Source organism: Marmota flaviventris, chromosome 12 (assembly GCF_047511675.1).
Source record: "Marmota flaviventris isolate mMarFla1 chromosome 12, mMarFla1.hap1, whole genome shotgun sequence".
Lineage (NCBI taxonomy): Eukaryota > Metazoa > Chordata > Mammalia > Rodentia > Sciuridae > Marmota > Marmota flaviventris.
In genome coordinates this window covers 85,045,166-85,070,238 of record NC_092509.1, presented here as the reverse complement: position 1 = coordinate 85,070,238, position 25,073 = coordinate 85,045,166, and positions in this window count along the sequence as shown.

Genomic DNA, 25,073 nt, shown 5'->3' with positions numbered 1-25,073 from the left:
TAAAATCCTGTCTCTTGATTAGAAATAGCATATAAAATATATAAATAAATTATATTTTCATAAATACTAGAGTAAAATATGATACCAATATATTACTGGAAACTAGTTTTACTGAAATAGTAGATATTAAAGAAAATAATCATAAAATTTAAATTCATAAACAAATTAATTAAAATATATTTAAATATTGAAACAAATGGCATCAAATCTTCAAATAGAATGAGGATAGGCTGGTGATATTGGGAATAATATATATTTTAAATAAAGTTTTTTTTTAAAAAAGATACTCTTGGGCTGGGAATGTGGCTCAAGCAGTACGTGCTCACCTGGCATGCTTGCGGCCCGGGTTCAACCCTCAGCACCACATAAAAAGATGTTGTGTCCGCTGAAAACTAAAAAATAAATATTAAAATTCTCTCTCTCTCTCTCTCTCTAAAAAAAATACTCTTTCTGAAAAAAAGCATTCTAATGATAGACATGAATGAACTTAAATGTAGATTTCTTCCAACCAAAGCAATAAAATACAAAAGCTCTTAAGACAGAAACATATACAGTATTTGTAGGAAGAAGATAAACATTGCTGGCACATAGCTCAGTATGTAAAATTGTACCTGTACACTTATTGTAACACATGTGACAAACTCTTTCCAAATACAGACCAAAAGTGCTACCATTAAAATGTTTTCATGCATCGGTTACACATCCACATTTTTACATAATACCATATTAATGACTGTTGTATTCTGCTACCTTTCCTATCCCCTACTATCCCCCCTCCCCTTCCCTCTCATCCTCCCTCTCTACCCCATCTGCTGTTGTTTAATTCTCTCCCTTGTTTTTTTTTTCCCCTTTCCCCTCACAAACTCTTATATGTAATTTTGTGTAACCGATGTGATTCTGCAACTTGTATTTGGGGTAAAAAATGGGAGTTCATAACCCACTTGAATCAAATGTATGGAAGATGATATGTCATGAGCTTTGTAATGTTTTGAACAACCAATAAAAAAATAAAAAAAAAATAAAAAAAATGTTTTCATGTAAACAGTAATGTTGAAGAAAGCTAAATTATACACACACATGCATACAAAATACACACAGGAGAATCCAGATTTTGATAATAGAATGGGTACAAATAAGATGTGGTTATCTTTTTAAGTTTCTATGTGCAGTTTCATAAATTAAGTGCAATGTAAGTTAAAAATTTTTTTTTTGGTACCAAGAATTGAACCCAAGGGGATTTGCCCACTAAGCCTCATACCTTGTTCTTATTTTTCTTTCTTTTCCTTTTTCTTTTTAAATTTATTTTGAGACAGGGTCTCACTAGGTTGCTTATAGGCTCGCTAAATTCCTGAGGTTGGCTTTGAACATGTGATTCTCCTGCCTCAACCTGCTGAGCCACTGGGATTACAGGCAAATACCACCATATTCAGAAAAATTAAAATATTGACTTGAGGAGAATTATATCTAAAAGCACTGTGAATAAGATGGGAAGTCTCTTTGTAAATGTTAACGTTTTTCACACTTTGTGAACTCTTTAGTGGTCTCATATGAGATATATTTAACAATGTCAGTGACTTGACATTGCTAAATATGTATGAATATTTATATCTTGTGTTTGTTCACTTTAAAATTCTGATTCAATATTTTTAGTGTGATAAAACTACTACTTCATTTTTACATGATGAAGTTTGATTAGAAAATCTTCATGTAAATTTGCATTATCCTTTGACATCTTCTATGAAGGAATCCACCATGCGTAAACCTATACTCATAATAAACAATACAAATATTCTTAATATTACCTACAAACCAGTTATATACATTAATACACACTAAAGTCCACACTATATAATTATAAATATGAGTAGTTATAACTATATGTCAAAGGAACTTCATATACAATTTAATCAAACAACTATATACAATTTAATCATTTAAAAATATATAGTACAAATTGTTCAAAAAATGAATCAGGGTGACTTATGGATATATTAAAATGTACAAAATATATTTTAAAAATAAAACCCTCAAATATAAACAAAGGGAAACAATAGGTGGCATATAATATTGCATAAATATTTATGTTCAGGCATCCTGTTTCTAGTTCGATTTAGACCATATGTTTGGTGCTAAAGTATAATCAGCTTAACATGAACAACCATTTGTTGTCTAATCATTGTTTTAATTGACTTTATTTTTAGAGGATTTTTATGTTCACAGCTAAACTGAGTGTGAAGTATAGAGTTATCAAATATTCCTGCTTTTACATCAGCTCACGCTATCAACACTTGCCACCATAATGGTCACGTATTACAGTTGGTAAACAAGCACTAGCATTCCAATGTCACCCAAAGTCCACAGTTCGTGCAAGGATTCACTCTGGGTGCTGTGAGTTCCAACAGTTTATGGTATATCTATAGACAATATGTATGCTACCTTGTACTGTCAGACTAAAAAGTCTCACTGCCATAAAGTCCCTCTGCTCTGGGGCTGTTCATCCCCCCCTTTCCCTCAAACCCCTGGAAAATGCTATATTTTTATGTTCATTTTAGTTTTGCCTTTTCCCAGAATGTTATATACTGGGAATCATATAGAAAGTGGCCTTTTCAGATTGATTAGTCATAAGCATTTAAGATTCTTCATGTCTTTTCATAGCTTGACAGTGTGTTTATTTTAATTGTTAAATTAATACCCCATTCTCTGGATACACCACAATTTGTCCACTCATCTCCTGAATGACCTCTTAGCTGTTAGCAAATTTGGCATTGAAAAAAAAAAAAAAACAGGTGACATAAACATTCATGAGTAGGTTTTGGTAGAGTCATAAAATTCTTTGTATAATGGAGAAGAGTCAGTTTTGCTGGATGGTGTGGTAAGAGCAGGTTTGGTTTTAGAAGAAACTGCAGCACCATTTTCTGAAGTGACTATCTCCTTTTGCATCCTCACCACCAGTGAATGAGTTTGTCTTGCTCCTCATGGTTGCCAGTATTTGATGTTTTGATGCTCTGGATTTTGACTCTTCTGTTAAATGTAGAGTAGTGTCTCTTTGTTGCTTTAATTTACAATTCCCGGATGACCTGTAGGGTTGGATAGCTTTTCATATGCTGATTTGTCATTTGTGTGTCTTCTTTTGTAGTTGCTCCTATCTGTTGCCCACTTTGAAGTGCATTGCTAGATTGCTTATTGCTGTGCTTTATGGGTTCTTTGCATACTCTGGATAAAAGTCTTTTATTAATTCTGTCCTTTTCAAATATTTTATCTCAGTCTGTGGCTTGTCTTCTCATCCTCTTGATATTTCCTTTTATATCACAGAAATTTATAATTTTAATCAAGTCTAGTTTAACAAATATTTTTGTGCATGTATCATGACTTTAATGTTATATATAAAAATCAATACCACACCCAAGGGTATTTAGGTTTTTCCTTAGGAGTTTTAGAGTTCTCTTTTAAATTTAAGTCTATGATTCATTTGGAATTAATTTTTGTGAAGGGAGTAAGATCTAAGTCCAGATTATTATTATTTTCATTTTGCATGTGTCCAGAACCATTTAGTTTTTAAACTCAAAATTGCAAGTATTAGTTTTTTTTTTTTAAACAAAACACAGCTATTTATTGCAACTATTTCAGAGGAAAATAGTGTCGGCTACAATTTCTTCTAAAAACAGTGGTAAAATCTAAACTCTATACATACTTGGCTGTAAACACAAAAGTCTCTTTTATGCAGTCTTCTTCAATATATGTCAGAAGAAGGAACTCATAAATAGTCACTTAATTAGATGAAAGAAAATTTTGTTTCAGTACATATTTCTTGAGAGAAGTGGTTACAAAGATATACTTTAGAATAAAAAAGTTGCATTTTATTGTATGTATTCTTAGATAAGCAGATATAGATTGACTACAATTATATATTGTTATACTATATAACAATTATATATTGTTAATTATACATATTTATATTTCATTATGTTTAAATTTTATTAAAGTATTTCTTCTATACAGACATCGATCCTTTGGTAAATATTTAATGGCAGTAAATTTAAGGTTATCTTTCTAATAACAATGTTGAATGAAGGTGTATAATGTAGGTTATATGAAAAAATTCTTAATATTCAGATAGAACAAGATGAAGAGCCTTGTTCTTACGAATTTGTCCTTGTTAGTCACCATTATGAAAATGAGGAATTCGCCAAGGACTATTACAAAGAGTTAGGGAAGACTTGGTACTTACACTTCTTGCTAACTGGTGGAAGGGTAAATAATTGAAGTCTTCATGTTCTACACATAGAGATAAGTGTGATATAAAAACATATCTTTTGAAGTAAGTCCATTCATAGAATTCATAAAACAAGAAATGAATGTAGTTTGTGTAGCAAATTCCATATATATTTTAATGAAGAATGTTCAAATACAGAGTTAAGTAATAAACAGATATTTGCTATATAATCTACTTTATTTTAAAAAATTCAATATTCATATAAAAGGAATAGTTAACTTGAGGTGTTACTTGTGGTATAAATTTAATATTAAAGTCTGTAATATTTTAGGTTGCTGCTAAACGGTGCAGAAAAAAAAATATGTATCTGCCAAAGGAGGACAATATATGTGTGTGTATATATATATATATATATATATATATATATATATATATAATCACATTTAAAGTTATATCAAGGTATCAGAGCATGAATGTACAAAAAAATAAAATAAAAACTTAAAAGAGCAAATTCCTCTTTAACCTCATTAAAAAAAAATTTAGGCTTATTAAGTTCCTAAGACATTACGACTAATTGTGATTACAAAGTAGTATCAATGCATTGATTCTGTAAAATTGCGCACAATGGGAAATTCTTGCAGAAAAAATCCACAACGAATGAATGTCATGTCAAAAATTTAAAAAGCTATATATATAAGAAATTAGATTTATCTTTAACATATTTAACTACATGAGGTTTTACATTTGAATACTTTAACCCCAAAATTTGTTTATTCCATTTCAGAAGACTTCCATGAGAACTGAATTTAAAATATTTGAAATGATATACTTTTTATTAGAGGACTTGGTAAAGAACAATCATTGAATTTGAAGTTAAGAGAATATTTATTTAAAAGTTGGGTTACCCTTTGAGTTAAACCAAGCTAGACTATACAATTAGAGTTTTTTAAGAAACAGAAAAACAATTAGAAAAGAAGAGTTCACAATCTCTAGAAATTCTTCAAAGGCTCTGGGAGTAAGAAATATTCCCCAGACCACTGATCATACAGAAAAATTTTAACAGTACCATATAAATGAATATTATAGAATAACCTTATTTGAAAAGATCTCTGAAATCTTCCTCATTAAAGGCAATTAATATTCAAAGTATTGAAATATCATGACATTGATGCTGAAATTTTTTACTGTAAAAAATGATTATCACCTGAGACAATAAGAATCATAAATATGATGGTCAAGGCATAGAGCTCATAAAACAAGTTTTGGTTATAAGCATTTTTTAATGCAAGAGAGAAAAGAATTTCTTTGAAGTATATATGGTAAAATATTTTCTCAAGTAAAGAGATTCTAATATATTTTTTAAACTTCCACATTAATTTACTTCTAATTTACTTTATTTCTAATCTTCTTAGTCTAACCATAAACATGCATTGCCTTTGAAATACTTCCAAGGATTAAAATAAAGGCCCATAATAATGATCTTAAAGTAGAAAATCAGCAGAGGAAAAGATAGGGCTGATACATAGTCCCTCAGCAACCAAGGGATCATTCTTGCACAAATGCTTAAATAAAATAGCTTCTCAAAAGCAGTTGTACAAATGCATTAAGGGCAAAGGATTTCAGTATATAATGTTCAAGATGTCATCCATTACTGCATATTAACTCCAGTTCATAAGCTGTGGTAAGGTGTTTGTAAGATTGTCTTTGATGCTATGTGAGTATAAGACCTAATCCCAAAGCCCTCCTGTGGACCCCTCTCACATTTCCTTTCTACTCCCAGAGTGCTAAAGATTAAAAACAATTGCCAAAGATGACTTTCATGTACTTTTGTCTGAGTTTCCCCATGAATTAGAATGATGAATGCTTGACAGCAGCCAAGGGCAAATCAGAAGTGGTCAGAATAGCAAAATCAGCTTTACCCTGAGCTGATGAACATGAGGAGCTCTCCTGGGCCAAAAGCAAAGTTGAGCCACAGGCGAGGTGATGCTGCATGTTACCAGTAAACCCAGAAGACTACTTATTGTACCTCAGTGTCTGACCACTTAGAATTTGAGATGCTGTTTGTGATTATACCATCTGAATGTTGCTCTTCTGAACATCTATCAGTTGTTATTCTAGCCTAGGTCTAGCAGTGAACAGAATAGTCAAGTGCTGCCTTCATGGAAATTACAAGAAGTATAGAAAAACATAGGCAAATTAATATAAAATTATACAAGTGAATTATTTGTAAGGTTTATGAGAGGAAAAGAAGTGGTGGACATTGCCATTTTACATAAAAAGGTCACTGCAGCTTTTTATATAACACTTCTGAGAACGTATGAGTAATAAAATAACTAATCAAAATACATGGGTCAAGGTACAGGGAAGATATGATACATGTGGTTAGTATCTAGATTTCCTAGAGAAAACAAAACAAAAATTTCCTCCAGTAAAATCCCTCCAAATCTGTCTATGCTTCTCCCGAGCAGTGATTCTAATACATTGTCAGTTTTACTTGAAATATCTTTAAACCTTGGCCCTTTCATAATGCACACCTATGATTGTTACAATATTTACTCTTCCTGAACTATTCTTATCCATCTTTATTTCCTCTTATACTTAAAAGATTAACCACTGACTGAATTCCATTATGCATATATACCATATTTTTGTTATTCACAAAAACAACAGAATCTTGTCACTACCAGAAATATGGATGAAACCAGAGAACATTATATTAATTAAAATAATTCAAAGAAAAGTATTCATCTCTTGATCTCAATTTGTGACATGATCTCACTCATTTGTGGAATCTAAAAATGACAATCTTATATAAGGAGAAAGTTGAATAGTTAATCTCATAGAAATAATATAATAGCTGGGGAGGAAAACATAATTGGTTCATGGATACAAACTTACAGTTAACTAGGAAAATTAGTTTATTATACAATAAGTTAACAATATTGTATTATATATTTTATAATAATAGGAAGGAGAACTTTGAATGTTCTCACCTAAAGTAATGATGAGTATTTGAAGTGATGTATATGCTAACTAATCTGTTTTGGTCATATTACAATGTAGACATTTTATCTCTGAAATATGTACAATTATTTTGTGTTTATTAAATAATAAATACAATATAATATCTCTAAAAATGAAAATAAATATAAAAAGAATTAAAAGAAAAATATTTACCACTGGAATCCCTACATCTGTCAATCAATTGAGCATTTTCATTCACTGAGAAGTCACTCAATCAGGATTATTATAATTATTATTATATTTTGATTTTCTCCTCCTACTCTTCCCATTCCCTTCTTGTGGTATAATTCTGATTTTTCCATTTGTGAACTATGTCTTCCCTCACCCAATATTATTCTGATGGATCTGTTCATAATATCATTCCATCAGGACGATAATACTTTCTAGGTTATCCTGTATCTCACAGAAGTAAAAAAATGTTTCAAAATATTGTGCTAAAACTCTATTTATTTTCAGTTTCTCATTAAAGTAGCTTTTTCTGCTCACTAAAATAATCAAGGTAGCATTATGAGCACTATCAGCTCAATATAAGATTTCTTTTGTTTAACTGATCTTTCTACCAAATATTTATTTATAAACAAGAACCAAGACCTGACCACTAAGGCCATCACAGCCTCCTTAGCCAGACTGAGCTTCCTGACTTAGCTTTTCTTAGAGTACAATTCTTAAACTCCAAATTTCGATGCTTTCTGCTATTTGAAGATGTAAATACTCTACAACCCAGGGATATTTTTTCTCAAGGACTCACTCATATGTGAGCAGGTTCTTAGAGTCTGGAAAATTGTTCAAAATTGTCAAACTTGGGGAAAATATTTACAATTGCCTAAAATTATTGAGGGGAAAAACAAAGTAGTATAATTGCAAAGGTACATATTTAGTTACCTTAAGATATACACCCCGAGGGCTATGGATATTGCCAGAGGGGCTGTTATGGTTTTGATACTAGGTATCCCCTAAAAATTCAGGTGTGAGACAATGCAAGAACATTCAGAAGTAAAATGACTAGATTAAGTGAGCCTTGACCTAGTCAGTGAATTAAGCCCCCAATGACCCACCATCTCCAGCCACACCCTATCTATCTAAGGTTACCTTTGAGTTAATCCCTATTAGGGAATTAATGCAACTTTTAGGTTAAACCTCTTATAGCCCAATCATTTCATTTCTAAAGTTTCTTGCATTGTGTTACACAAGACACTTCATTCCTAAAGCATAACATTGTGAAAAAAACAAACATCACATAGACAATAAAAATCACTCTTTTGCTTAAAATATTCTCAAAATTAAAGAAAGAGAAATTATCTGATAGAAAAGAATGACAACAGTTCATACAGTTTGCCATTATTTTTTCCTCAGGTTTCAAACATTCTTTCTAATTCCTATACCTAGAGTTGGTATTTTCTATAACTGTAAACTATTTAGGATGACTAATGTACTAAAATATGAAAAAATATTTTTTTTAAAAATTGAGAAAGTATATGTCTCAAGCACAGGAAAGTGTTCAAGAGCATGTTTCTCTGTAAAAGCACAAGAGAGATGCATATATTGGCCAAAGAACAAAAAATATAATGTAGTGTTTGGTGTAAGACTACTTTAAAAAAAAAATAAGGAATTTGAGATCTAATCCCAAACATAATGAATCCATGAATTTTTACTCAGTCTTGAGTCTGGTTTTTTCTGTTTTAAAGAATACATATGACCCAGGCACGTGGCACATGCCTATAATTCCAGTGGCTCAGGAAGCTGAGACAGGAGGATCTCAAGTTCAAAGCCAGCCTCAGCAACGGTGAGGTGCTAAGCAATTCAGTGAGATCTTGTCTCTAAATACAATTCAAAATAGGGCTGAGGATGTGGCTCAGTGGTTGAGTGCCCCTGAGTTCAATCCCTGGTACTAAAAAAATAAATAAATAAAAGAATAAATATGAATACTTGTATGATTGATGACAATAAACTTTTATTGTCTCAGGTATAACAAAGTGATTACTGAATTCCTTTGCCACTAACAGTTACCTTGTTTACCTTCTCACTCAAACTGATAAACGTTTTTTTTGTTACAAAAGAATTACAAAATACACAAAGGTATTGCTTATTTTTTCTTAATTTTTTTATACCTCTGTTTTTATTTATTTATTTTTATGTAGTGCTGAGGATCAAACCTAGGGCCTCCCACACACTAGGCGAGTGCTCTACCACTGATCCACTACCCCAGGCTCCAAAAGTATTGCTTATTGAAAAAACTGAACAATTCTTGTTTTTTATTTACTATAATATTAAACATTATTATCTTAATTATTTATTAAAACCACAATTCAATCTGGATTTACAGTGATATCTGTACTAAGCAAAATGCCTCAATTATGTAAGGTTGTCATGGGTTGTGCTTTGGGCAGCACACGTGTGCATTTGTACAGAGAAGCAGTATTTGGGAACGAATACTATTAATCACGCAGATGCATTGTTTAAAGTTTTTTGATTTTTAGTCTGTGTGTTAATCACCTTTTACTAATGTCATACTTTGAAAAATTAAACATAGTACATATGTTTTTATATGTTTTTGTCATTGATGTCTCACATCTTCTTAAGCAATTTTTCACTTAGTGGGATTCAGGTATTGAGCAGCCAGCTCTGCCTATTACTTGCTCTTGGGAGTTGCATGAATGCCTCATTTTTCTCTCATGGTATGCTATACTTCACTTTACTTGGATCTAATCCCTCTCTCAAACGTTGTCATTATTGATGCTCTTGCCTGCAAGCCTCTGCCATGACTTCTGTTCTGAAGAAATATAGTGGCAAGGAAGCACTTGACCATAGCAACATTTTTTCTTGATTTCTTAGGATGCCTGATAAACATTGCAAAAAAAGTACCACAAATATGTCTTCTATTTGCATTATGAATCTTACTAGGGAAATAGGAAATATTAAATTGATAGATAGTAATTAATAAAATAAAGTCCTATTTTCTCAAAGCCTAAAAATAAAAATACTTTCAATTTTTTAAAAATTATCATGTAATAAATCAGATGCTAAACAAACATGACTAACAAAATAAGGGCTTTTGTATTTTTGCAATACCTTAACACATTAGCATTTTTAATAAGCTTCATATGTATGTATATGATTTATTTTTAGCAAGTTTTCAGGATTGGAATGATTTTTATATTCCTTGCAGGTAAAGGAAAATAAAAGCTTAAAAAAATTAACTTTCTCCCAATGTGAAAGCAGTTATCCAAAGTGATTATAGTTTATGTGTACTTATTTATGCTTGGGAGATCTTGTTTCACAAACTCACTTTCAAAATATGATTTATTCTTGTTGAGTTTGTAGATTATGTCTGTGGTCTTTTCAAAGGCTTGATGACTGAACAAATATGCTTTTCTAATTTGCCAACATGTTTGTTTTCAATGACATTATGTATTTTCATAATTAATGACCCTTCCAAAGGAGAAACTGAACATCAGCTCAGCATGAGTTCTAAGTACATTGAAAAAAATTTGTAAGGAATATGGCTATTTTCAAACAGAAATTGAGATTCACTCCTATTCAAGTGTTTGGAAGATGACTCTGAAATATCACTAACAGAGTGAGCAGAAATAAAGCAGGAGAATAAATGGCTATATTCTTATAAACGTACAAGAACTGATATACATTTCTTTAACAGTTCTTTAGATTTTGGCAGAAATTCTCAAAAAAAGCACTTTCCTTTATTGTCAGTCCTCCCATATATTTTTGGCTAGTTTATTGACATCATTTATATTTATTAGCTTGTTTCAAGTTACATAGAAGCAGAAAATATCTTTTTGCTTTGCAAGGTAACAAATATTGTTAAGATCACATGCAGTTAATTTCAATACTGCTAAAAAAATAGATGAAGAAAGAAGAGAAATTATGAGAAGGAAGTGAAAGAAAGGAGTGGAAAGAGAAAAGTGAAGGGTCTAGGAAAGGAAAAAAAATAAAAATCAAACCCACTAGTGTGGTGAAACAAATGTGAAATTGTTTAAAGGAAATATCATATCCAAAAATACTTGTAACAGCATTGTTTCTCAAAATCATCTTGGATTTTCTGCTAACAGATTCCAGTAAGTAGTCATTGTCACTTAGTCAATATAAATGCTATGAATAAAAGAGTACAAAACTAAATTTTCGCTCATTATTTTGTCTGACTAGCTCAGAGAAAAAGTGCTAGGAACATTCAGGTAGTTTCTTTAGAACAAAGAAAAGAAATACAAAATTTGTGGATTCAAAAGAATTAATTGGGGAATAAAACAGAAATCTATACTGAAAAACAGGTTTTTCATATCAGAATAGAAAAAGTTAGCATCCAAGGCTTGCAGTACTCCACTTCAGGAATTTGCAAACTAAGACCAGCGGGCCATCCTGTCCTGTCCACTGTTTTCTGTGTTTTTCTTTTTGAGTGAAGTGTTCTTTGAAGGCATCTTTGCACTTTTTTAAACACATTGTCTATGTTTGCTTCTGTGCTATAACTGTAGCACATGTACATGTAGCACATGTAGTTCTGGAAGAACTGTGTGATCCAGAAGGTCAAAATAATTTACTATTTGACCTTATACAAATTTTTGTTGATCTTTGTATTTATATAAGAACATACATATACTTCAAGCTTCAATTAGAACATAATGTCTTCTAAGAATTCATTTGTTTTCAACTTTGCCTGCCTGAACCATTCTTTACAAATATAAATTGCCATTATGATTACATCTATCCATATCCTTCCCTGTTTTTTTCTTATTTCACTTTAAGGTGTATTGTAAGCACTATAAAGGTTGAAATCATACTTCTCTGATATTATTTATTACCAAGCTTGCTATAAGTATTATATCAATGAAGAATACTTGTGCCATATATTATATTTTCATAGAGGCAAGTATATGTAGTAGGTAAAATTTTTATCAATTCATGAAAAAATTCATTGAAAACATCATTTAAAAATTTTCCACATATGCTTCAAAAATCATTTTTGTCATTTGTTATAGTATTTTCATTAACTGAATCAAAGATGTACTGCCTATAAGCATAAAATCTGCCTTATTACAGATACATTAACCAATTAAATCTTGGCAATCTACCTCAGAGCAAATATAGAAGCACTCTAATTCTTGATGAGCTGAATTAATGCTGAAGGATATTTAAGCAGTGAATTGATATGATAGTTTTACAGAAAACTTGAAGAAACTGTCATTATTAAGAAAGATAAATATGTTATTTTTTTTGGAAAACACTGCATGATAAATAGAAAAATCTATAAAAAGTTGTGTAAAATTTATAATGAAATAACCATTGTCAATATTTACTGAGACTCGTTGATCCAAAATTTGCACAATCCAGAAGATGGTAGCATGCTCAAATTTTATAAAGTGAGCCCATTTATGTATCCAGAAACAATCAGATGAGGAAATAAATATTGCCCACTCAAGATCCTAAGTGTTCCTTCCAAGTCAGTCCCTCCAAAGGACAATTATTATCTTGAATTCCATTAACATAGATCTGTTTTGTCTATGTTTAACTTTTATATAAACATTATCATAATGGATATTTATATATGGTTGGCTTATTTCCCTTGGTATTTTGTTTTTGAGTTTTATGTATATGGTTGCATGTATTTAGTATTTATAATCTCATTGCTGTTTATGTTCTATTTGAATAAAGTATAACTGATTTCACTATTCTACTTTTATTCTACTTTAACTATTTTAGCATTTATTTTTACCTCAATCCTATTTGTTATAGTCTCCTGAATGATTATTGAATAAGATATAGATAATTTTACTATTCTACTCTTGAGAGGAATTTGGATGTTTTCTTGCTCAGTCCTGATAACCAAATAATTTCCACTTCAAGATTTTAAGTAGATTGTTGTATGTTTTGTGGTATAAAACATAACATTTTTTTTCCTTTCACACTTAGGCTTGTAACATGCCTGGAAAATATTTTTGTGTTTGGAGTGACTAATAACAATCCTTTTTCCATGTGCTATTTCAAAGAAGCAGCAGCATTTCTGAAAACTATCACTTTTCTTCTCTCATATTTCATTGGTCATTTCCTTTTGTTCTTCTCACCCTAAAGACTTGCTATTTATTTACCAGACCTGCATAATAGTCTTGATAGCTGGTTGTGCATAATGGTGATGCCATCCATTTTTTATTTATGTATTTTTACTTTATATCATTAACTGCAATTTGGAAGGTATACTGACATATACCTTCCACATTGTCATTCCCAGTTCAAAAGTTAATTTCAACTTAAGGTAAACACTTATTATGGATTCTACAACTCTTGTCAGATTGTACAACTGGACTAATTAATGTTTGACTTTTATTAGCTTACTAATGAGGAAATTATTTATTTTTTCCATTCTTAATTACAAGAATGATATAGAACCTACCTGATCAATGCTTTGTAATTACTAGTGAGGTAGTAATAACAGATTTAGGCTATAGTCATGAACATAAGACTGTGATGACTATTGTTAATAGTATAGTACATCACTTTAGTTCATTATAATGGGACTGTTGATTTTTTTGTCTTGCATAACTGAGATTTTGTGAACTCTTTAAGGGTAGGAATTGTGACATGTTTATGCCTTTTTAGGCATAGGTCAGTCTTTGTTGTAACTTAACCCTAAGGCAATGCCTTATGCCAAAATTGAGTTTACTAATCTCTAAAATAAATTGATTATGTTTACACTGAAGATTGAGATAATGTATGTAGATTGCTTTTCAAAATACAGTATGATAAAGATATAAACTTCCATAAATGAATATAACCAGAATTTACTCTGCATTTTTCTTCTCCAATCTTTAAAAAAGTGGGGGCTTCTGCTTAGGAAAAAGTGCTTCCTTAGGAAAATTGGATGAAGAAATTCAGTCAAATTTAAGACAAATTTTGAAAAACTTTGGAATGAGCTCTCTGGAGAAAATATGAAAAGCCACCATATGTTCTCCTGTTTTTACTTTTCATGATTCATGAATCCAGAGGTACTTGTTACAGACATAAACTCTATATAAAATGAGACAAATTATTTATTCCCAGTAACAAACATGGCTAATGCTTCACATTAGCAACTTTTAAGATATTGAGGAAATGTTATCTGAACTCTATCTTCAGCAAGTGGTTTATAGTCACCAGAGGTAAAAACATTAATTATACAAAGATAAAATTAACCATAAATGTTGAAGATTATAGAAGTATGCTAATGATATACAAATTCAAAACTTTTAAACAAATTTAAGGTATTTACATATTAGCACTTCTAAGACATTAACTGAACTCTTATACACCAAGAAAATTATATAAGTAGAAATTTTAATATGTATATATTTAACTTACATCAGAACATTGCAGCTGCTTAGCATACGTAAAATATATTGTTGCTTCAAAATCCTTAATGAACTATGGAACCTCTGCTAGAAAAAGAGGCCGAAATTGTAAGCAGGTGGTATTTTTACGTTTATTATTTCATTCTCTGGGTTCTTGCTTTTGGCTACCATTGCCTACCAGATGTGCCTTTTATCTTTCCTTTTAATTAAAAAAAAGTTTCTAACGTGATCTATATCTTTACTTGGATTCATATCGGAGAAAGAAATGTTTATACAATGCTGAATCACCATGATAAAAAAATATTGTATATTGAAAAGAGGCAAAATGGTTTAAGGATATATTTAGATAATATCTCTGTAATAAATTGGATATATTTTTTCATTACTTTTGAAAAAGATTGATTTTAAGAAATAAACACTTTAAAATTTTAGCTTCTAGCATATTTAAATGTTGTATATTTACAATAGTAACTAAAATGTACATATGACACAATATATCAACATTCCAGTAGCAAATAGAACAAATTTTCAGCATGAAAACACTCATTATCTGTACATGATATAACTCTAAAAAGATGAAGTCTGGTTATGTAAACATTTTCAGGGGGGTTATTTCATTATAGAATACTAAAATAATTCTGTATTGTCCTAGATTTGGAAGATTAAGGAGGAACTGCAGATAGAAATTTCACTCCTCAATTAAGCTTTTTTTTTAGATCAATTGTAGATGACTTGTATGTTGTTTAATTATGCTTTTTAAATTCAAATATTTACAAAATAAAAAAAAAAAAACTGGGGTGAGTATATTAGGTGCTGAGAACATTAGTTCCCATAAACATACAGGGAAAAATATTCCTAGCCCATACAGTAGTTAAATTTTATGAGACCAGAAAAGAGGGATGGAAGGAAGAGATTCCATATGTAAACCTATTGAGACCCAAAGAAAGATGGAACCCAAACTAGAAAAATAAAAAATACATCTATCTAGTATAAAATTAGAAGTTTGCATGAGCAAACTTTCTAAATCAGATGATGTAATAATTTTGTCCATGTGAGAGTTCTTGTGTGTGTGTATGGGGGGCAGAGATGGGTTAATTAAAGAAGTAAAAGGATTAAAGTCTAAATGAGCCAACATACATAGGAAATATGAATGCTGCTAAAATCCCAGTGTTTTCCATCTCTCTCTCTCTCTCTCTTTCTCTCTCACACACACACACACACACACACACACACACATACACCATGCAACCTTCCCTTTTATTCACTGATCAAGATAAATGAGTAACTGAGTAGAGGTAACATAGAACACTTTCTTGTGGTTCATATACGAGGATCTATAGGGAGACAAGCCAGAGAGATAGATGCTTATCTATTTCTGTACAATATTTTCAATTTTAGATTAAAACACCACACACACAGACACACATTCTTTCAAAAAATAAAAAGCGTGATTCTCTTTGCCCTAGAGATATCAGACTAGGTTCCAAAGTGCTCAAAAAGAACATGAGAGAGTCAGAAAAACTTTTCTTACATCACAATACTTTTTGGATGAGCCTCTAATCCTGCATCCTTTTACAAACTTAACTTCTCCTCCTATTCAGTCCTTCAGAATCAGTACATTTTTACCTAGAGCTGTGCTACTCTTGGAGTAAGGTCATATGGCTCCATATAGTCCCATATAGTATATCTAATATAAAATTCAATTTATATCAAAATTATTTCAATATGTATAATTCCTTTTTTCTGAGTCAGGATTTCTATTTGGTACTATGGGTTCTAATGGAATTTTGTTTTAGCTATTCATTAACACTCAGGCAATGAGTGTTAATATTTCCTAAAGCAGTCAGGATGCCCTTGTTAAGAGTGTCCAAGATGAAGTCATTGAAATCTTCAAGCAAGAGTCATCACATCTTCTCAATGGAAGGAGATGGGAGGCAAGAAAAGTGCTCAGGGAATGTACTTATACTAATTGGAGGCGACTCAGCACGACTACTCTTAATTCTCAGTCATATTACTTCCCGATTAATATAAATTTGTATGAAAGAATATTGAAAGTCAAATAAGAACCTTACTACCTGCAATATCAAACTTTACTTCTTAGTTTTAGAAAATATGTTCTGCATTTTCAAGAAATACAAGGTTTTTCTGAGAACATTCATGGATACCCTGTGGTACTTTAATTCAAATGCAGTAAAATTTCTTCACTAGGATACCTTCAGATTAGGAGCAAATAGCCATTTGAATTAATCATTATAATCTACAGTTTCAGCAAAGTATATTGTACCAGTTATTGATCACCTTAATCTATCTCATAATTTATGTCAGAGGCTACAGGTGATAATTTAAGTAAATTTTTCTGGCATTATATATAAATGACTTTTAGTATTCTAATTCTAGGAAGATTAAATCTACTACTCTCTTCTATACCAATTCCAGATTCCTGTTTTTTACAGTCCTATTTCCTAAAATTACTGGTTACATAGACTATTGTAATTTTTTCCTTTATCAATTTTTCAAGGAAACAAAATATTAACTAGTTATCCCATTAACATCTTGTGTACATTACACTATCAGTGTGTCTGTGTAGGTGTTCCTTTCATTATTTCTCCAAATATTTACTTAGATGTGAACACACAAGTGATAATTGTACGGAGGAATGTCTGACAATATTATTAATGCTTCATAATTTAAGACAATCTAAACTAGTTTGTAAAATTCCAAATACAATGCTATTTACACTAAATATATTAAAATATTATGTTCCTATATCAAATATTTCTACTGAGAAGCCCTATGTGAATCTCATTCTTCTTGCCTTGTAGATGATTTCCTCCCTTTTAATCTTTAATATTTGTGACACATTTTATATCTGCTCAAATTTTATTATGTATTTGTTTTTGTTTGTTTGTTTTTGTCTTTTTTCTCCTTTTTGGCATTCTTTTTTTTTTTTTTCAATTTTTGGTTTTTCATCTGTCTCTAATTCCAGGTAAATATTGATTATCTTCCAGAGCTCCAACAACCACAATTTTGTGACATCCACTACTGTAATTTTTAATCTATATGGTGTTCTTTTAAAATTTGTATCTTCATGTTTTTTTTTTTTTTTTTGAGTCCCTGGTAGAATACATTTATGTGATTTTGCAAGTTACAATTTTTTCCTGTTTCTGTAGCTACAATCCTATCTGTATCATTCATTATGCTTAACATTTAAATAATATGTTCAAACTTTAAGTTTATCTTTTGATTATTTGCTTATGTTTTTATATGTTTGATATTCCTACTAGTTATTTTTCTTCTTAAGTAAATATATGCTTTAAAAATTTTATCATTTTGTAGATATTTTAGATAATATTTTATTTTTGCTAGTTATAGTATCAAATGCCATGCCATCTTTAGCAATATCAGTCCTGTTTTGTGTAATTGTAGATAAAGACACAATTGTAGGAAAGGTTTTTGTTTATGTCACTTTGATTTCTGTATATAACTGAAAAGACACCCCCTCTAAAGACAACATGTATCACCATTGTTAATTACTTCCATAACCAGGGCAATTCCAATTGGAGATGTTTTTATTTGATGGTGATTAGAGAGAAGAGAAGAAGGGTAGTGAATGTTCATGGGGAGTCAGTTATTCTGCACCAATATACATAAGTTTTGATACTGACCTACGGATATGTAGACCAACTATCACACCATTTTGAAAGAGAAAGGAGAAAGTCACCATTGGTTACAAGCTGCTGAGAGAAAGATCAGGACAATGTAAGTACTCCACAATTTTTTTTTCATATGTATAAGTATCATATTTTGTTCAATTTCACTCCATTCTTCTTTTTGTTCCTAACCCCTCTTAATCCTTTCCTTTGCTCCACTAATCTTGTATTTTTATTGAATTACCAGCCCTAGTCTTTTTTTTTTTACCTGTTTAATATGACTTCCACATATGAGGAAAAAAAAAACGTGATTCTGGCTTGTTATACAGTATATGATATCATTGCCATCATCCTTCACCTTGAAATCATTATGCTACATGTTTTTACTACTTTTCTTATTACTGAAAAAAGCGATATCAAGTCACAGAGAAAAACATTTTCTAATGCCTAATGCCTAAAAGAGCCACATAAATAGTGAATGTCTTACTTTGGCTTATAAAGGTATCATTGAAGATTTAAATGCTTTGAAAAACAAAAAAAAAATGTATTCTTAGGAAAGACACTTAAGCTTTTAGCTATCTTTTTTGTTCATCTGATAATTGTATTTAATTCCTCGTGAATTCTGATATCTTTGTTTAGCATTAAGTATTTATATTCCAAATGCCTCATTTTAGAAATGAGAAAAAGAAGCAGTTTGTGACATTTGTTTACAAGATATAACATCAAATTGGAATTCATTATTGAGTTGTACTAAATAAAACTTTATAAGTAAATTGATACAATTACTTGACATTAAGCATTTCAAGTAAATGTAAAATTTCTTCATTAGTATTTATAATTTATATATAAAATTAAGAAAAATTTCCATAAATTTTTAAACTGGTTATTTCTCACAATATGCTGTAGTTTATAATTGGATTCTTCTCATTAGATTGCTTAATTTTAAGAAAATTTGAATTTAACAAAGTCTAGAGTATAGAATTGCTCCTTCTGTGTGCTGATTCCCATGGCATTTTAATGTTTCAAGTAGTAATATCCACTTTGTCAAAGTAAGGGCTTCAAGTATATAAATTCCTTTATAACGTCAGTTATGCTGACTGTTCTATGAACATAATTTTTCATTACATTAAGTAGTACTTAAACTATGCAAAACAAATTACATATTCTTTTACCTTACCATCAAAAAGCCAAGTAAGCCAGGAATACTCCTGAATATCAACTTTTAACTTTCTTAGGCAATTTAGATGGGATAGAGATGTGTAGTTAATGTATCAAGCAATATATAATAACCTGTTTTATTGTGGTTCAGCTATGTGATTTTAGGCATAAAAGGTTATATGAAATCTTCCCAAAATGAATATGTTATGTATTATAAAAATGTTTCCAATTAAAGCCTCAGTATGAATTTTTAATACATATCAGAGTAGAGAATGTAAGTAGGACTTCCACTTAAATGTAGTCATTTAACCACATTCTGTTATAATCTAATGTAAGGAACATAACATACATAATCACAGAAAGATGAAAGTAAGACTTATACAAATAAAAATTTAATAATAAAATATTATTCCATATGGAAAGCAAATCTACACTAGCACATTGTGTCCTCTATAAATTGAAAGTATTCTTTATGTCTTATATTTGCTAATGCAAAATTGAGTTGTTTTCATAAATACTTCTGTTCTTTACCCCATTCCTTGCTCTTTTCCACAGTTGGAATGTATTACCTAATTTCTCCATTTTGCACTTACCATATAATGTTACTGAACTCAGGGTATTGAGTCTCTGTCTTTCCCTCTGTCTGGACTATTGTGAGCATTAACCTCACTCTACAACATTGGATATGCTTTAAGAAGATCTATGTAAGCACTGAGGTCCCCTTCTTATTTGGACTCTCATGTGAAAATATACACTAACAATCTTCTATTTTGTTCTTCTATTTGGTAACACTTTTATTTCAGTTGATTGAGAACCTGAGTAATCAACTATTTATTTTATTATAAATGTGAATTTAATTATATTTGACAAGTTACTTTTACTTACTTATCTGTGCACTTTAATCCTGCGTTGTTTCCTCATTAAATTTCCCCTTGTATATAGAAATAATAATAATCACATTTATGACTTGTTTGGTGTACCCATTGTTTTAAATACTTCATATAAGGTTTATGTATATGTATGTGTTTTTATGTTTTGTAATTCATTTTTCATGGCAGCTCTATAAAACAGATGTTATTATCTTCATTTGATGACAAGTTGCAGAAAGTTTAATCATTTTCCAGATCATAGAGCTAATAAAGGGTAGGGTAGGGATTCAAATTTAGTTTTATTATAGAGTTCCCTTTCTTCATAGACAAGTTTTCCCAGTTCCTCCATTAAAATTACATACAATTTTTAAAAAAGGCAAAAGTGCTTTGGGTTTTTTAAGAATTCTATAGTTTAAAATAAGATTTTGAAGTTACAATATTTTTCAATTATTGATATAGCATTTACTTCTGATAAAAAGTATGGAGGCAAAGTTAAAGAATTCTCACAAGATTAAGCAAATTCAGAACAAGACATTAATGCTGGGCACAGGGGTGTACTCCTGTAATCCCAGCAGGTCGGGAGACTGAGGCAGGAGGATCGCAAGTTTAGAGCCAGCTATAGCAAAAGCAAGGTAAGCAACTGAGTGAGACCCTGTCTCTAATAAATAAAATATGAAATAGGGTTGAGGATGTGGTTCAGTGGTCAGATGCCCCTGAGTTCAATCCCTGGTAACACCCCTCCACCACCACCAAAAAGAAGAGAAAAGGACATTAACTGTAAAATATGTCATAAAAATAACTTGCTCTGTATTTATTAGCTATATTTTATGTGCATAGTTCTATTTTTACAAAAATATATTTATGAATATCAAATGCATGGATTTAAACCCTGTGAATAAGTTGCATTAACAAAAAATGCAAAGTTTATCCAAGTGCTGAATTTACTGTAAGTTATATGTGTATAAGAGAGAGAGACAGAGTGAGATAATTATGTACTATAGAAACCAAAATTTATAAATGAGAACTTTTCTTCTGTGCATGATGGAATAAAATGTCTAGATTTAACCCTTACTATAAAGTTAGAGCTGGGGAGGAAATCAGAAATAAAGCAAGTGACGAAAACAAAAATCAAAAAATAAACAACAAATAGCAGAGAACTGTGATCACAGAATATAAGAAAATCAGTGATGAGGAAAATAAGATTTCCTAGAGACACATATGGACCATAGTGCGAAGACAGAGATCTCAAGCAGAACAGCAATATTATGGCAATGAGGACCTAGTGATTAAAATTCAGGAAGGCTGAGGTGGAAGTTGGAAGATAGAAAATAAATGGAAAAGAGTACTAGAATTCTCCACAAGTTTTGCACTAAGATTTTGCAGAATAACAAATTGCATATGAATGTGATAAATATTTATGAGATGAGGCAAACATGACAAGGTAGGGTATATGTTGGATAATTGCCAGCACCTGCACAGGGTACAGAGGAATCCAAGTTTCAATCAGCATTCTTGGAGGATTCTGGTCAATAAACGGAGCAATCTATAGAGATCTTGGGAAACTAATCTTTCTAGTAAGTCTAAATTTTCTCCAGAGTAGTTTCTACTTTATATTCAAAAATCTTAAAAATAAACCTTGAGATATTTTAAGTAGTTTTTCCACATTTAAAAATAAGTCTTGAGAAAAATCAATGGGATGTGCAAGTAATTCAGTTACCTTCCAGAACAAAACTGAGTACTCCTTCAAGGGGGTAAATTTTAGATATTCAACAATGTAAGAGTTATAAAGCCCAACACCCAATTAAGAAAATTACTAAGCATGACACAAATCACCAAATATATTTCAAAACTAGTAGAAGAATAACCAATAGAATAGAAAGTAGATTTGTTGGGGAGGATGGAAAATCAACAGGAATTATCTCAATAAAGTATAGATAAGAAAATGAGTTAAAATATAAAAACATAATAAAAGGCATCTCTGGTATGTGAATTATAAAGGCTAACTTAAATGCCACTGGAGTTTCAGAGGAAAAAAAGGAGAGGAGGATGTTAGAATGAAAAAAAAATGGTTAAATTTCTCGAAATATCATGACAATGATACCATGAATATAAAAATTTTAATGAATCTCAAAGAAGATAGCCTATGGTGAAAATCTAAAAATCAACCAGATGAAAGAAACATTTTATACAATAGAAAAAAAAATACGCAAGTTTTATCATTTTATTTAACTCATGAGATGATGGAATGAACTCATGACTCTTAATGTAGATACATATTCTTCCAAAATGAAAATTAATAAAACTTGTCAAAACAGGGTTTTTGCTGTCAGAACTTAGCACTACTGAAAATGTTAAAGGGCATTCTATCATTTGGAGGAAAAGGATTCCAGGTGGCAACTTTTATCTAGACAAATAAACCATTAACTCCCAGGAAAAGGGAGAGGAGGGAAGCAATGTTGTGAGCCTCTAGGCTAAGTGCTAAAGAAGTGTTCCAACAAGCCTGTAATGAAAAGGCTGCAAGATATTTATCTATTATTACTTAGGCTTTAGGCAAATAAGGAAACTCTTAAAGACACTAAATGATCAATAAACTTGTAGAGCAGAGACTTCAGTGATCATGCATGCCAAAATAATTTCAATAAGAGTTCAAATAGTTCAATAATAACTTTTTTAAGCATTTTTAAAATTATTTTTGTTAGTTGCTCATGACAATACAATGATCAATAATAACTTTTAAAGAGTCTCCAATAAAATGACAGTGGAATGCAAACATTGGTAGTAAACCCTGGGTAGAGGATGAATCTGATTTCTGGAGTTGCCAATTCATAATAATCAAAATGTTTTATTTTAACAAAAAATATGAGTCATGCAATAAGCAAACAAACAAAAAAGTCCAATATACAATAAAAAAGTCCCTAAACCAATCTGGTCTTTATGTTATGTAGACAAATACATTAAATTAGTTCCCTTTAATATGTTCCATAAAATAAGGAAAATGGTAGACAAAAAACTAAATGAAAACTTCTCTAATAGAGAACACCAATAAAAAAATAAGAAATCATAAATATAAAACAAGTTTTGAGCCTGAAAACTACAGTGAATGAAATGAAAAAATACTACAGAATTTCGAAACAGACTTGAGATATAAATAACAGAACATAAAATTTTCAGGAGAAAGAAAAACGAATAAAGAAAAATGGACTGAGACAAAGAGACCTATGAAATACTTCCAAGCATAAAAACTGGGATAATGGAAATATTAGAAAGAGAAGACAAGAAGAGAAGGCAAAATAGGAAACATCAGAGAGAATCAATGAAACCCGAATTTGTTTATTTGAAAATATCAACAAAATTGACAAATTTTTGGTAGAAACTTTCAAATTTTATGAAAGACATGAATATGTTCATTCAAGCCAAATAATACTATCTAAGTTGGATGATTCCAAAGAGAACAGTAAGAACACATTACAACCAAATTGCTGAAAGTCAAAGTATAAAAGAAATGATCTGGAAAGCAATAAGGGAGAAGTGAGTCGTAGCATACAAGGGATCCTGAGAAAGGTTATAAGTAGATTCACTGGAAATCTGGCACCAAAAGCCAATGGGATGATATATATTCAAAGGGCTGAAAGGAAAGGGAAAAAATCCTATTAGCCAAAACCTATATCTGAAAAATCCATATCTTCAAACATGTAAGTGATTAGGATATTCCCAGAAAAACAAACACCTAGGGAGTTTGTCACTAGTAGATCTGCCCTACAAGAAATTCTACACAGAGTTCATCAAGTTATACAGTAATGCAAGTCCTTCTGCTAAAGGTAACTACAGACAAAGTTTTTAGATGCTAACATAAAATATGAAAATTTAAAAACTGTTTTTTTGTATAATTTAAAACACAAAAAGTAATCTCTGTTAATAGATACACCACATTTTAAAAGATAAAATTTGTGACAATAAAATATAAAGGCAGAAGAATAGAAGTATATAGGGAGAAATTTCCATATGCTATTGAAACTGTTAGTATTAATTTAAATCATATTGTTATCAATTTAAGATGTTATTCAGAATACCCAATTAATTTCTAATAACTAAAATAAAATACAAATAACTAAAAATATACATACTTTTAAAAGAAATGACAAGAGAGCCAAAACACTAAAAAATGCATATACCAAATAGACAGTAGTCGAACAATTAAAGAGTAAAAACACATAAAACATAGAAACCACTAGAGAAATGCAGAAATTCTTCCTTATTTATTTTGTCAAGTATAGATATATTTAGCACTCTGATTAGAAGAAAAAGACTGATGAATGGAAAAAAGAGGGAAAATCCAAATATATTTGGTCTACAAGATACTTTCATTCAGTAGGAATGATACTTTAAGTTTTGAATTTTGGTGTTTTTATTGACTACCAATATTCAGCACAGTACTCTGTTGCCATACCAGACAGTGTTAGTGTACCATGTAGCTGGCATTTTTGAATATTGTGTTTTGTGTTCTCATATCTATCCCACCATCTTCACAAAAAGCCTATTTGTATCTCCTGTACCCATATGGTCATTATTTTTTTCATTTTCAGTACAATATTCAATGAATTAATTGAGTTATCAGTACTTTATTACAAAATAAACTTTTTGTTAGATGATTTTGAACTGTATGCTAACATGTTTGAGTGCATTTAAGTTATGAGTTACAAGTTAATGAGAGCACTACATTGTACAATTTCTGTTGCTTAAATTCCTCAGAACAAATCTATTTATACTGCATTCACATTTGTATAATTAAAGTCTTAAAAGTTTAGTCATAATATATAGAGAGAGCTCC